Source organism: Pseudophryne corroboree, chromosome 8 (assembly GCF_028390025.1).
Source record: "Pseudophryne corroboree isolate aPseCor3 chromosome 8, aPseCor3.hap2, whole genome shotgun sequence".
In the NCBI taxonomy this organism is placed as follows: domain Eukaryota; kingdom Metazoa; phylum Chordata; class Amphibia; order Anura; family Myobatrachidae; genus Pseudophryne; species Pseudophryne corroboree.
Genome location: NC_086451.1, coordinates 441,995,705 through 442,012,108, shown reverse-complemented (window position 1 = coordinate 442,012,108; position 16,404 = coordinate 441,995,705).

Here is a 16,404-nt window from a genome sequence, read left to right as displayed (position 1 = left end):
CCTACGGTGGAGTTTCAACTTGGACGGTTTCTCCTCTTCCTGCAAGCAGGTGTGGATATGGTTCTGCGTTTGGGATCTAAAAAGGTTCAGATTTCGGCCTTATCTATTTTTTTCCAGAAACAATTGGCTGCCTCCCTGAGGTTCAGACCTTTTTGAAAGGGGTTCTGCACATCCAGCCTCCCTTTGTGGGCCCGACGGCACCCTGGGATCTTAACGTGGTGTTGCAGTTCCTCCAATCAGATTGGCTCGAGCCTCTACAGGAGGTTGAGGTCAAGTTTCTCACGTGGAAGGCTGTCACTTTGTTGGCCTTAGCTTCTGTTCGACGTGTGTCAGAGTTGGCTTTATCCTGTAAAATCCCCTATTTAATCTTCCGTGAAGATAGAGCTGAGCTCAGGACGCATCAGCAGTTTCTTCCAAAGGTTGTGTCGGCTTTTCATATCAACCAACCTATTGTGCCAGAGGCTACTGATTTCTCAATTACATCAAAGTCCTTGGATGTGGTGAGGGCTTTGAAGATCTATGTGAAGAGGACTGCTCGTCACAGAAAATCGGACTCTTGTTTGTCCTGTATGATCCCAAGAAAGTTGGGTGTCCTGCTTCTAAGCATACGATTTCTCGCTGGATTAGGTTCACTATCCAGCATGCATATTCTACGGCAGGATTGCCGTGTCCAAAATCTGTTAAGGACCACTCTACTCGTACGGTGGGTTCTTCCTGGGCGGCTGCCCGGGGGGGTCTCGGCTTTACAACCTTGCCGAGCGGCTACTTGGTCAGGGTCAAACACGTTTGCTAAGTTCTACAAGTTTGATACTTTGGCCTCTGAGGACCTAAAGTTTGGTCAGTCAGTTCTGCAGGAGCCTCCGTGCTCTCCCTCCCGTTCTGGGAGATTTGGTACATCCCCATGGTACTAATGTGGACCCCAGCATCCTCTAGGACGTAAGAGAAAATAGGATTTTCATTACCTACCGGTAAATCCTTTTCTCGTAGTCCGTCTGAGGATGCTGGGCGCCTGCCCAGCGCTTCGTGATCCTGCAGTGGTTATCTGGTTCAGTTTAACTTTGTTCTTGGTTTAGTACTGCCTTTGTTACTTGGTTAAGTAATGTTTCAGCTGTTGCTGAGTTTCAAGCTAGTTAGCTTGGTTTGCCTTGTATGTGTGAGCTGGTATTAATCTCGCCACTCTCTGTGTATAATCCTTCTCTCGAAGATGTCCGTCTCCTCGGGCACAGTTTCTAGATTGAGTATGGTAGGAGGGTCAGAGAGGGGAGCCAGCCCACACTCTCAAACTCTCAAAGTGCCAATGGCTCCTGGTGGACCCGTCTATACCCCATGGTAGTAATGTGGACCCCAGCATCCTCTACGGACTACGAGAAAAGGATTTACCGGTAGGTAATTAAAATTCTATTTTCCGTTCACTGCACCAATGAATATAGGTTTGCAATATTCGGTGATAAACGTGAACTGAGGAAGGTTTCCTTGCTCTAAGCATAGTTTGAATTACCTGTTGTGAGAATCCTCTTGACTTCAGGATAGAGGTTTCAAGAGCCACGCCGTCAGACAGTCGATCCAGATGTCTGTGATAACAAGGACCCTGCATCAGTAGATCTGGACGGTGAGGGAGCAGAAGTGGAGCATCCATCAACATTCTCTGCAGATCTGTGTACCAATGCCTTCTGGCCACGCTGGAGCTATTAGTATCATGGCACCTTTCCCTTGCTTTATCTTTCTCACCACCCTTAGTAATAGGGTGATTGGAGGAAACACATAAGCCAGATGAAAGTCCCATCTCACCAACAGGGCATCCACAAAGATCGCTCTGGGATCCTTTGTTCATGACCCATATGCGAGCACTTTGTTGTTCAGACGGGATGCCATGAGATCTATCTCGGGCAACCCCCACTTGACTACTAGAGTCTGGAAGACCTCTGGGTGTAGAGCCCATTCGCTTGCCCGAATGGTGTGTCGACTGAGAAGGTCCGCTTCCCAGTTTAGGACTCCCGGAACGAATACTGCGGACAAGGCTGGAAGATGAAGTTCTGCCTACTTTAGTATGTGACTTACCTCCATCGCTTTTCGGCTTTGAGTTCCTCCCTGATGGTTGAGGTATGCTACTGCCATCGCATTGTCCGAGCGGATTTGGACTGGTTTTCCCCGAAGAATGTCCTTTGCCTGAATCAGTGCCATGTATTTGGCCCGAAGTTCCAATATATTTATTGGCAGGCAACCTTCTTCCTTGGTCCATTGCCCCCGGAAACACAATGGGGGTAATTCCAAGTTGATCGCAGCATCAAATTTTTTAGCAGTTGGGCAAAACCATTTGCACTGCAGGTGTGGCAGATATAACATTTGCAGAGAGAGTTAGATTTGGGTGGGGTGTGTTCAAACTGAAATCTAAATTGCAGTGTAAAAATAAAGCAGCCAGTATTTACCCTGCACAGAAATAAAATAACCCACCCAAATCTAACTCTCTTTGCAAATGTTATATCTGCCCCCCTGCAGTGCACATGGTTTTGCCCAATTGCTAACTTTCTTGCTGCTACGATCAACTCAGAATTACCCCCAATCTTCCTGACTGCTCCCTGGAGACTGGTATCCGTTGTCAGAATTTCCCAATCTGATATCCACAAGGGTCTCCCCTTGTCCAGATGGGATGTCTGTAGCCACCAGGCTAATGACCTTCTATCGTAAGCACCATAGTCTGGGTTTTTATCGTCTGATGCAGCCCATTTCATTTGGCAAGAATCAGATGCTGCAGAGGCCTCGAGTGAAATTGTGCATACTCCACCATGTGGAATGTTGACACCAACAAACCCATCACACGCATTGCTGCATGAATGGATACCTTTTTACTGTGTAGCAAGTCCTGAATCCTTGACTGAACATTGGATATCTTGTTCAGAGGTAACATTACTCTCTGAAGACTTGAATACAGTACAGCCCCAAAGTGAGTCATCCGCTGTGACGGAAGCAGAGACGATTTTGCCCAATTTATAAGCCACCCGTGTTTCTGCAGACACATTGTTTGTTGCAGATGACATAGGAGCAATTCCTGCGACTGTGCCAGGATTAAAAGATCGTCGAGGTATGGAAAAATTCTTATCCCCTGCTGTTGGGGATAAGCTGCCATTACCACCATATTCTTGGTAAATACTCTGGGGGCTGTGGCTAACCCAAAAGGTAGGGCCTGGAACTGAAAATGCTGTTGGAGGATAGCGAACCTGAGATAGCGCTGATGGGACAGTGCTATAGGAACATGTAGGTAAGCATCCTGTGTATCCAGGGATATCATATAATCCCCTGGCTCCATGGCCAAAATGATGGAACGTAAGGTCTCCATGTGAAACCGAGGTACCCAAATGTATTTGTTCAGTACTGAGAGTGAGAATGGGCCGAAATTACCCATTTGGATTCTGAACTAGAAACAGGTTGTAGTAAAAACCCTGGGGTAAATTTACTAAGATGGGAGTTCTGTTTAGGATGGGATGTTGCCCATAGCAACCAATCAGATTCCAGGTATTATCTTCTAGAAAGTGTTAGATAAATGAGAAATAGAATCTGATTGGTTGTTATGGGCAACATACCATCTTGAATAGAACTCCCATCTTAGTAAATTTACCCCCCTGTCCTCGTTGTGCAGGAGGAACTCGAATGACTACTCCTGACTGAAGCAATTTCTGAACTGCCTCTTGCAAAGCCCTGGCCTTCGTCTCAACCCGAGACGGGCTGGTACAAAAAAACCTTCGAGGAGGGTATTTCTTGAAGGCAAAATCATAACCTAGAGATCCCATTTCCTGCACCCAGGCATCTGTTGTAGACTGCTGCCATATCTGTGCAAAATGAAAAAGTCGGCCACCTACCCTGGGGTCCCCCAGGTGGAGGCCCGCACCATCAGGTTGATGGCTTATTATCTGTTTTACCAACCGGTCCTCTGTTAGCCCAATACTTTTAGTCTTACCAGACTTGTTGTATTGGGACTGCCTGCTGTCACTTTTGCCTTTAGCTTTTCCTTGAGACCGAAAGGCTGGAACTTTAGGTTTGAGAATTGTATGTGGAATGAAACTTGACCTTCTTGGAGTCTGCTTCTGACTCCAAAATATCTGTTAATTCTTTACCAAAAAAAATATCTCCAGAAAAGGGCAAAGATTCCAAAACCTTCTTAGATTCTTAATCAGCTTTCCACGTCCGTAGCCAAACTGCTCTGCGGGCAGCTATTGTTGAAGCTGATGCCCTGGAAACAATAGTACCCATATCCAATGCTGCTTCTTCCAAGAACATTGCAGCCTGTTTTATATGTGCTATATGGTATTTTTGCTCTCTAGATGCTATTGAAAAATCCCCCTCCAATGCATCAGCCCAGGCAGCCACTGCCTTTGTCATCCAAGCTGAAGCCATGGCTGGCCTTATGACTGCCCCAGACAGGGAAAAAATAGTTTTTAGAAAACCATCCACTCTCCTATCCGTGACATCATTTAATGATGTTGAAGGAAAAGGTAATGTAGATTTTAGCACTAATCGAATCACATGCGTATCTACTTTAGGAGCCATCTCCCTTTTTAAACAATCCCCAGCTGGAAGAGGATATTTGGAATTCCATTTCTTAGGAATTCTAAACTTTTTATTAGGCGTAGTCCAAGCCTCCTCCATGTTTTCCGTCAGCTGATATGACCCTGGAAACTCAGTCTTAATTGTTTTGGGACGTTTAAAGATAGGTTTTTAACACAGGCTCTGCTGAATCCTCCAAGGATAGAATGGCTTTCATTGCTTTAATTAACTCAGCTATATCCACTGAGCTGAGACCATCCTCCTCTTCGTATGCCGAAGTAGAATTAATTGAGCTTTCATCCTCTAATGAATCCTCATCTGAACCATGGGGGTCATTCTGACCCGATCGCTCACTGCAGTTTATCGCAGCGATCGGGTCAGATCTGCGCCGGCGCATGCTGGACGGCCGAAGGATGTTGTTCCCTAGCAATCACCTCTGCCTGATTGACAGGCAGAGGCGGGAGGGGGCAGCATGGCGGCATTTGTCCGTCATTATCGGGGCGCGGTCCGGCCAATGCAGGCGTGGCTGGACCATGCGGGGGGCAGGCCGCAGCAGCTGCGTGACATCACACGCAGCTGCTTCGATCAGGGGCAGCGACGATCAACTCCTGGCCAGCCGCAGGAGCTGCGCTGGCCAGGAGTTACTCAGCAAGTACAAAAGCATTGCCGCTGTGCGATGCGTTTGTACTTGTGCGGGGGGGGGGGGGGCGGACAGACAAGCAGGGCGGACTTGCCCTGTGCTGGGCGTCCCCCCGCATGTCTGGGAACATGATCGTAGCTGTGCTAAATTTAGCACAGCTATGATCAACTCGGAATGACCCCCCATGTGTAGCCTGTGAGGATGAAGATTTACTTACTACCGGCTTATCAGCCTGTTTCTTTTGAGAGGCTGCTGCTGGAAGTGATACACCACAAATGGGAAACTGCATGTAAGGGTTAATCGTGTAACCTATCCCTAGTACAGGAGTTGGAGGAATTATCCGTTCAGCTATACTGGATAAAGTGTGTGCAAACATAGCCCAAGGTGGATCAACCTGCACCTGAGACTGCCTTGTATTTTTTAAGAACCCCTGCTAACAGGTAAAACAATTTGCACACAAACCATCCTGAACCACATCCTGAGAGGATAACACTGCTTTGCAAGACAAACATGATATGAGTGTTGGTGTTGCTGTGAATGTATCTTCTTCACCTTTGCTGCTCTTAGACATGATAAATAATCAACACTTCCACAGTGTACTACACAATTTGTTACTGTAATCACTTTTAAGTTTTTTAAAGTGACATACAATCCGACCCTACCCATGCACCAGCATTGAGGATCGGAATAAAACAAAACTGACAGAATATAGTAAAGTCAGCAATCACACTAGCAGTCAGTCACATGTTATACATTAGTATAATAAGCAACATGAGCACATCATCAACTACATTTCAAGTATGTAGGAGAACGTACTACTGAATCATGTTTAAACAGAGCTACCGTATTCAGACGCATTGCGAAAGAAACCACAGTATATGTATACAGACTCATATGCAATAGACACTTATCTAACTATTCATAAAAAGTAGATAGAGGCTTAGTGCTGTATTACCCGTACGCCGTAGAGTGGGATACAGGGAGACTCGCCTCGCTTCCAGGACCGATCAATATGTTAGCGAACACTGAGTGGATCCAGATGCTACTAGTGTACACTGTCACCCCATGAACCTACAGTGAACACAGACGCTCAGTGAACACAGACGCACCAGTCACACAGCTGCCTATGCTGAGACTGGGTCCCCTTCGTGTACAGCGTCTGAGACGGAAGCTGGAAAACAGTTCATGGCGGGAGACTCGGAGGAAACTGGTCATGAACCGGGGGAAGGGGCAACCAGGAGAGCGTCTGACTCCCCACTGCTGACATCAACCATAGGGATCGCGGCCTCATATTATTCCTGGTGCACCCGAGGTGGCAGCCGCGTCAGCGACTGGTAGTCTCCCAAAGCAGTGCGGCTGTGTCCGTATTCCCCTTCTAAGCGGAACCGATGCCTTCTCCCCGTGCTCCGGCCACAGCCTGGTAACGTCTGCCGGACCTGCTAGTATATCCGACACAGACGCCCGCCGAAACAGCACTGTACTTGTGGCTAAGCGTTGTCACGACTCTAAGGTACGTATAAGACGCTGTTTAGAAAGATTGCTCAGAAAAAATAGACTAAAAATAAAATAAAGCTTAGGGCTGCTAAAACCAGCAGCCCTCTGACCATGCTCCGGATCCTGCCGCACCAAACAAAACACTGATATGCCTGAGCCAGGAGGCGGGGATATATGGACGGGCCCGTTGCATGCTGGGAGGCCAGAAAGCTTTGACCGATTAATGCAAATCCACTGTCGCTTCATCATATCCCATTGTTATCCTGCGGATAACCTGTGGACCCTGCTGGAGAAATGCAAAGGGGGGTGAATACTTTAGCAAGGCACTGTACATACATCTTGCACTATACAGCACTTCCATAGTTTCCCTGCATTTCATAAATGACCTAATGAGCAACACTTGCGATTACCTTTGAAAGTAAAATCTAATTTGATCCATTCAGTGCTACTTGAGAAGACTGCAGTATACATATTGGGGCAACATGTAGACTGACAGGAAACTTGTCTTGAACCTTTAAATATCTTCTTTTTTTTCCCTTCATTTAAAAAAAAAAAAGCCATGTCAGCACTTGCAATGGGAAGTTTCAGGCCTAAATTAGGTAGGTTTAAAAGAAAAGAAGAACACACCCCGGGAACACCAGTCTGCTGTCTCTCTGAGCAAATGTTGTAATTTCAAAAAATTGCTTACATAGGGACCCATTTATGAAAAGATATTTTTTTCTAACGTCCTAGAGGATGCTGGGGTCCACATTAGTACTATGGGGTATAGACGGGTCGACTAGGAGCCACTGGCACTTTAAGAGTTTGAGACTGTGAGCTGGCTCCTCCCTCTATGCCCCTCCTACCAGACTCAGTTTAGAAAATGTGCCCGGAGGAACCGGTCACAGCTAGGGGAGCTCTCCAGAGTTTCTCTAGTAAAAGTTTTCTTAGAGTTTATTATTTTACAGGGAGGCTGCTGGCAACAGCTTCCCGGCTTCGTGGGTCTAAGGGGGGGAGTAGTGTCCACCCTGCGGGGTCTGAGACACTATCTCTGCTGTCAGGACACTGAGCTCTTGAGGGTGCTGATCATTAGCCGCTCCAGGCGACTGCTCACTCCCGCAGCATGCCGCCACCCCCTTACAGAGCCAGAAGACTTTGGTGGCGAGTGAGTCACCGGCCCCCCTGGCAAGCGGGGAGCCGGTGTGAAGATGGCGGCAACAGGGTAAGGAGTGCAGTACTAACTGTGCTCCGGGGTTCAGCAGTACATAGTGAGGCGTGCCCAGAGCCAGCGCCTATACCAGGGGTGGGCAATTATTTCAGCTGGGGGGCCGCTTAACACTTCCAGTGAATGTTCGAGGGCCACACACATGGGCGGGGACTAATATGAATGACAAATATTTGTAGGAGTAAGTCCTGGGCTGCGCAGAGACTGCACAAAGTAGATTTTTGCAGCTCTGCGTACACATACGATCGTACACTTGCACGGGTGAATTTACATTCCCCCTGGGGGCGGCGACTACCCGAACGCAGGACAGCAAAATTTGCAGCACAGTGATCAGGTCTGAATCAGCTTCTTAGTCAGCAGTTGCTGAAAAATAAGACCCGTTATAGGGCCCAATTCTGACCCGGTCGCAGCTGTGTATTTTCGCACAGCAGATGATCGGGTCTGAACTGCGCATGCATTGCAGTGCGCAGGCACGTCGGTACGCCGCGCTGGGGAGCGTCGGGCAGTGATGGGATGGTGCGAACAAAGCGATCGTACAGGCGATCGCAAGGTGATTGACAGAAAGAGGCCGTTTGTGGGTGGTAACTGACCGGTTTAGAGGAGTGCACGGAAAAATGCAGGAGAGACCAGGTGTTTGGAGGGAGGGTTTCTGACGTCAGCTCCGGCCCCGATCATCCCACTGGAAGAGTAAGTCCTGGGCTGCGCAGAGACTGCACAAACTTCTGTTTCTGCAGCTCTCCTGCACATGCGATTACCCTCCTCCCCCTGTAGGCGGTGACTACCTGATCGTAGCAGTGCAAAAATCACACCCTAGCGATCAGTTCTGAATTAGGCCCATAGTTTTTTATATATATATATATATATATATATACACACACAAAGTGTAGTAATCCCGGCACTCCCTCTCCAAATGGCAATGTGCTGCAGTGCCCTCCTAGAGAAACAATGCTGATCCTCAATATAATGGATGGAGACAGGCGGCACTCAAGCAGACTCAAATAGAGTGAAAAAAGCGGTCCGTTTATTGATCCAATATGGATCAATAAACGGACCGCTTTTTTCACTCTATTTGAGGCTGCTTGAGTGCCGCCTGTCTCCATCCATTATATATATAACTATAAAAACATAGTATTATATACATATATATGTATATATATAACTGTAAAAACACACACACCATGTGTGTAGCCCCCTCAGCGATAGCGATGCGCGGCCCCGCACATCGCTATCGCTGCTGCTAGATTGCATGCAGGCCAATCTAGCGGGTCGCTCACTTCACCCGCTGGGTGAAGTGATCGCCCCCCCTCGTCTCCCCCCGCACGGTCAGCACAGATCGCGCTGTGCTGAGCGGCAGGAGAAATGTGTGCTGAGCGGTTCGCTCAGCACACATCTCTCCCAAATCGGCCCGTGGGTACTTGGCTTAAAAAACATCCAGTAATAAAAAAAATAAAAATAAAAAACTGCTGAAACAAACAAACAAACAAACAGCATCCTGTGTAATGCTGTTATCAATCGTATTCACAGCTCCCCTCTCCCTTAAACCCATATAGTAGTCTCTACCCCCCTTCCCCCACCCCTGAACCCACATAGCAGTCAATACCCCCCTTCACCCCTTCCCCTGAACCTATACAGCAGTCTCTACCCCCCTCCTCTCCACTCTCCCTCCTCCTCCTCCTCCTCCCCCCGCCCCCCTCCCCCCCCCCCCCCCCTCGTACCCATATAGCAGCTTTACCTTAGATGTGTTTTTTTCACTGTGGCAGATCTGCTGCCCAGATTATCCACCTTCCCTGCCAGATCCGCTGCCCGCTGCGCTGCGCAGAGCCGCTGCTGCTACCCGCTGCACTCTCCTGCCGTGGCTCCGCCCCTATGCCGCCCAGCGCCTGATGTCACAGAGGAAATCCCGGTCAGCAGACCGGGTATTTCCTCAGCGGCGCTGCGTCTCGGAGCTTCGTAGCGCAATGACAAGCGGCTCAGCCGGGCCGCTTGTCATTGCACAGTGGTATGGGACAGCGGGCCAGGCAGAATCGGTTCGCGGGCCGCATGTTGCCCACCCCTAGCCTATACCCTACACTGGTCAGCAAGCCTGTCAGGGTCCCAGGATCGCTGCCAGCAGAATTCCTCAGGCCAGTATAATATAATGAAGAGCGGGAAGCAGCGCCATGTTCGAGGGGCGGAGCTTCTCAGAGTGTTCAGCGCCATTTTCCTGCCTGCAGTTCCTGTACAACAGACGCTGACAGGGAGAGCTGTCCCTCCAAGCAACTCCAGCTATCCTGTGCGGTACCAGTGGGTTGTGTGTGTGTGGGGTGGGGGGAGGCTGTGTAAAGTCTGTGTAGTCTATTAAGGTACACAGACAGCGCTGGTAGTTTTATTACTTCTACCTCAAAAGCGCTGTGTGTGGGTTGGCTCCAATCTCTGTGTCTGTGGCATGCTTGGGGGGAAACTGTCTGACATTTCCGTGTGTGTGTGTTTAATATCTCACATAGCCAGGTCTAAGGACTCTATCATATGCTGCAGAAGAGGTTTCCTCTCAGGAAGGATCCATTCCATGTACACAGAATTGTAATGCTTTGTCTCAGATCCCTATTGTCGAGCCTGAGTGGTTAACTTCTATCAAAGGAATGATCTCTCAGATCTCTACTAGGGTAGCTAATACTGAGACTGAAACTCAGGGGTTGAAGAAGTCTATGGCAGTTTGGTCAGGCTCTGTCCCTATTCCTGCAAAATTCCCTAGCATGTTCCCACAGAAACGTGCACTTGCCCAAATTATGCAAGATGACACGGATACCGATTCTGATACTGCAGACGGTGATGAGGATGTGCTGAGGGGGGCGGCATCCTTTGCAAAGGGGGTGCAGCTCATGATTGAGGCCATTAGAGATGTGTTAAACATAAATGACATAACACCTGAGCAGGTTGAGGAGGCTTACTTTACTGACAACAAGAAAGCCTCTCTAACCTTCCCTGCGTCTAAAGAATTAAACGCTATATTTGAGAAATCCTGGGAAAACCCGGAGAAAAAATTCCAGATACCAAAAAGGGTTCTGGTTGCTTTTCCCTTCCCTGAGGAGGATAGGAAAAAATGGGGAAAAAACACTCATTGTTGACGCATCTGTCTCCAGACTGTTTAAAAAGGTGTGTTTACCTGTCCCTGGATCTACCGCGTTAAAAGAACCAGCTGATCGTAAGATTGACACTTCACTCAAATCCATATACACTGCTTCAGGAGTGGCGTTAAGGCCCACTATTGCCTGTGCATGTATTTCTAAAGCCATAGTAAAGTGGTCAGGCACATTACTAGAGAATTTGGATACAATGGATAGTAGTGACATTGAATTGTTTTTACGTAACACAGGATTCTGCGGGGTTCATGGTGGAATCCATGAAGGACCTGGGTATGCTGACTGCACGAATATCTTCCATGTCTGTCTCAGCTCGCAGGGGACTCTGGCTACGCCAATGGTCTGCAGACGCGGAATCCAGGAGAAGTGTGGAGAACCTACCCTACATAGGTCAGGCTCTATTTGGAGAAGCGTTGGATGCGTGGATTTCCACAGCAACCGCGGGTAAGTCACCTTTGCTTCCCTCAGCTACACCTTCTACGAGGAAACCATTTTCTTCTGCTGTGCCGCAGTCCTCTCGGACCGCCAAGGTAAAAAAGTCTAAGCCTCCTACCACTTTCTTTAGAGGTGGTCGTGCAAAATCCAAAAAGCCTGCACCCACAGGCTCCCAGGACCAGAGACCTGCTTCTGGTTCCTCAAAATCCTCAGCATGATGGTGGACCACAAAGCCTGGAGGATGGGCTGGTGGGTGAGAGACTCAGACGTTTCAGATACGTCTGGGTGTCGTCCGGCCTGGATCCTTGGGTACAGGATATTGTGTCCCAGGGGTACAGACTGGAGTTTCAAGAACTGCCGCCTCACCGATTTTTCAAATCAGGCTTGCCAGCTTTGCTGACAAACAGGGCTATCCTACAGGAAGCCTTCCTAAAATTGGAAAAGTCACAGGTCATTGTCCCAGTTCCACCTCATATGCAGAACAAGTGTTATTATTCAATCCTTTTCATGGTACCAAAACCGGATGGTTCGGTCAGACCAATTTTGAATTTGAAATTATTGAACCCTTACCTGAGGTTATTCAAATTCAAAATGGAGTCTCTTAGAGCAGTGATTTCAGGAGGAGGGAGAGTTTCTGGTATCCCTGGATATCAAGGATGCGTACTTCCACATTCCGATTTGGCTGCCGCACCAGGCTTATCTCGGATATGCACTGTAAGACAGTCACTATCAATTTCAGGCACTGCCATTCGGTCTCTCCACAGTACCGAGGGTGTTCACCAAGGTGATGGCAGAGATGATGGTTCTCCTCTGCAGACAGGGAGTAAACATAATCCCATATCTGGACGATCTGCTGATAAAGGCATCATCCAGGGAGACGTTGTTGCAGTCCATTGTTCCCACGACTCGTCTGCTCAGGGAACACGGTTGGATCCTGAACCTTCCAAAATCTCATTTGGAGCCGACCAGGAGGTTGTCCTTTCTGGGAATTATCCTCGACATGGAAGTGCAGAGGGTGTTTCTCCCGGAGGGGAAAGTGTTGGTGATACAAACAATGGTCCGGGATGTCCTGAAGTCAGCCCGGGTTTCGGTTCATCAGTGCATTCGCCTTCTGGGGAAGATTGTGGCCTCTTACGAGGCTCTAGGAAGGTGTCATGCTCGGTCCAACTGGATCTCCTGGACAAGTGGTCGGGATCTCATCTACACATGCACCAGAGAATACGTCTGTCGCCGAAGGCCAGGATTTCACTCCTCTGGTGGCTGCAACTACCTCACCATCTGGAGGGCTGCAGGTTCGGGATTCAGGACTGGATCCTTCTAACCACAGTTGCATGTCTCTGGGGCTGGGGCGCAGTCACTCAGGGGAAAACCTTCCAAGGACGGTGGTCAAGCCTGGAATCCAGCCTTCCAATAAACATTCTGGAACTAAGAGCCGTCTACAACGGTCTTCTCCAAGCGGCCCATCTTCTGCGAGATCGAGCCATTCATGTGCAGTTGGACAATGTAACGACGGTGTCTTACATAAACCGACAGGGCGGAACGAAGAGCAGAGCTGCAATGTCAGAGGTAACAAAAATCATCTTCTGGGCAGAGAAACACGAGTTGGCGCTGTCAGCAATCTTCATTCCGGGAGTAGACAACTGGGAAGCGGACTTCCTCAGCAGACACGATCTCCATCCAGGAGAGTGGGGACTCCATCCGGAGGTGTTCACGGAGGTAACAGATCTTTGGGGTGTACCTCAAATAGACATGATGGCCTCTCATCTCAACAAGAAGCTTCGGCGGTATTGTTCCAGGTCGAGGGACCCGCAAGCCGCGGCGGTGGATGCCCTAGTGACTCCGTGGGTGTTCTAGTCGGTGTACGCGTTTCCTCCACTTCCACTCATTCCAAGAGTTCTAAAACTCATAAGGAGAACAGGAGTTCAGGCAATCCTCATTGCTCCGGACTGGACAAGAAGGGCTTGGTATGCGGATCTTCTGGATCTACTGCTAGAAGAGCCGAGGCCTCTTCCTCTACGGGAGGACCTGCTGCAGCAGGGGCCGTTTGCCTATCAAGACTTACCGCGGCTACGTTTGACGGCATAGAGGTTGAACGCCAGATATTAGTTCGGAAGGGAATTCCGAACAAGGTTATTCCTACCCTGATACAGGCTAGGAAAGGAGTAACGTCTAAACATTACCATCGTATTTGGAAAAAATATGTATCTTGGTGTGAGTCCAAGAAGTTTTCTACGGTGGAGTTTCAACTGGGACGGTTTCTCCTCTTCCTGCAAGCAGGCGTGGATATGGGCCTGAGGTTGGGATCCGTAAAGGTCCAGATTTCGGCCCTATCCATTTTCCTCCAGAAACAGTTGGCTTCCCTCCCTGAGGTTCAGATTTTTCTGAAAGGGGTTCTGCACATCCAGCCTCCCCTTTGTGCCACCTACGGTGCCCTGGGATCTTAACGTGGTGTTACAGTTCCTCCAATCGGATTAGTTCGAACCGCTAAAGGAGGTTGAGGTCAAGTTTCTCACGTGGAAGGCTGTCACTTTGTTGGCCTTAGCTTCTGCTAGACGTGTGTCAGAGTTGGGGGTTTTGTCTTGTAAGATCTCTCGCTGGATCAGGTTCACTATCCAGCATACTTATTCTATGGCAGGATTGCCGTGTCCTACGTCTGTTAAGGCCCACTCTACTCGTACGGTGTGTTCTTCCTGGGCGGCTGTCCGGGGTGTCTCGGCTTTACAGCTTTGTTGAGCGGCTACTTGGTCTGGGTCGAACACGTTTGCAGAGTTCTACAAGTTCGATACTTTAGCCTCTGAAGATCTAAAGTTTGGTCAATCAGTTCTGCAGGAGCCTCCACGCTCTCCCTCCCGTTCTGGGAGCTTTGGTACATCCCCATGGTACTAATATGGACCCCAGCATCCTCTAGGACGTAAGAGAAAATAGGATTTTAATTACCTACCGGTAAATCCTTTTCTCGTAGTCCATAGAGGATGCTGGGTGTCCGCCCAGCGCTTCGTAATCCTGCAGTGGTTACTTAGTTCAGTACTGCTTCTTTCTTGGTTAAGTACTGTTTTGTTACTTGGTTAAGTAATATTGTTCAGCCATTGCTGATTTTTCAAGCTGGTTAGCTTGGTTTGCCTTGTATGTGTGAGCTGATGTGAATCTCACCACTATCTGTGTATAATCCTTCTCTCGAAGTTGTACGTCTCCTCGGGCACAGTTTCTAGATTGAGTCTGGTAGGAGGGGCATAAAGGGAGGAGCCAGACCACACTCTCAAACTTTTAAAGTGCCAGTGGCTCCTAGTGGACCCGTCTATACCCCATGGTACTAATGTGGACCCCAGCATCCTCTACGTACTACGAGAAAAGCATTTACCGGTAGGTAATTAAAATCCTATTTTCGAGGAGGTACCCAACAGAAACAGGAATTAATGATTTATTATTTATTTGTACATTTTGAGACTTCAGACACCCCCAGTATTCTCCACTTGAATCAATACATTTGTCCAAACACTTTTTTTCCATTGCTGAATGCATTTTTTAAACTCATCTTTGTTGATGCCTTTTAGTACTTTTTAAGTTTTTTGTTTCACATCTTCAATATCAGGAAAACATTTTCCCTTAAGGTCTCTCTTCATCCGAGGAAATAAAAAAAGTAGCATGTGGCAAGTTTGGAAGAATACGGTGGGTGAGGCAAAGGTGTCATGTCGTTTTTGCTTAAAAATTGATTAACACTCAGCGCTGTGTGGGCTGGTGAATGGAAAAGCCAGTTACCTGCTCGCTACAAATCAGGACGTTTTTCCCCTTCAAATATGGACGCAACCTTTTCAAAACTTCCAAATAAAAACTTTGGTTGACAATTTGACCCTGAGGTACAATCCCTCTCACATCAAAGAAACAAAACTTCACAGCAGCACGTTGTCTGTGTGATCAGCAATCACAAAAATAGGCAAAAGAGTCAATAACTTGTTGGAAAATCACTGCAGTCAAACGCTACCTTCCCCCGTAACGTTTCCTGTTTCTTTCAGGTACCCCCTCATATGAAGGAGGGATTGCAGCAAATATCTGATATCCTCTGTGATCCCTCCATTCCCGACTACAGCCTCCAGTGGCTTTTTATGGGGGATGTGATGCGGACTGATTCACCAAGCCCTGGAATGCAACTGGCCTCTGCAGCTAATGCCATCCAAAGATGGTTTTAGCTTGTGGTAACCCCCAGAACCCTCCCCGGCAATGGTTGCCGTGCATGTGTGGCCAGTGGGGCCGGGCATGCGTAGGAGTCCTGACACTGAAGTAAGCAGATAGTAGGTGCAGGCTCCTTACGTAGCCCCTGTCCCTGCCGCATCATACATCTGCCCAATGTAATCGCATTCTGCAATGTGATCTTGGTCTCTAAGATTGCATTGCTAACACGATGATTGATAAATGGCCCCCTTGCAGAGTGCTGTTGTTTCTGTGCTTAGGCACATATCAGCATCGTTAAGAAGCACTAAACATGGACGGCCGGGCAAGGAGAGACTGACAATAGCTGTGAGCATTCCCGATCTCTTACAAAGTGTCAGAACAAGGGAGGTAGCATCTTGGCACAATATGGAGCCCAGCGTGACAGCTGGACACCCATTCCAGGTAAACCACTTTGGTTCTATGTATTTCTTTCATGGACTAGATTAGTAAGTGTATCCTTGGAGGGGTTGGAATTGAAATACTGACCGTGGCGTCCCGATGATCAGCATTCTGACTGGGGAAGTTAAGTACACTTACCTTTTAGCAGCCTAACCCTCCCCGGTGATGCCTAAACTTAACCCTCCACCACAGCCAAACCGTAACCCTCTTTGAGGGTGCCTAAACCTAACCCCCCGGCTGCATCCTAAACCCTACTGCTTACCTCTCTGGTGTGTCGGCAGATGCTTGTTCAGGATCCCGGCAATCAGGATTCCAGCGCCGGGCTGGTGACCCTATTCGAGATGCCAGTTTCAGCATTCCGAGTAGTA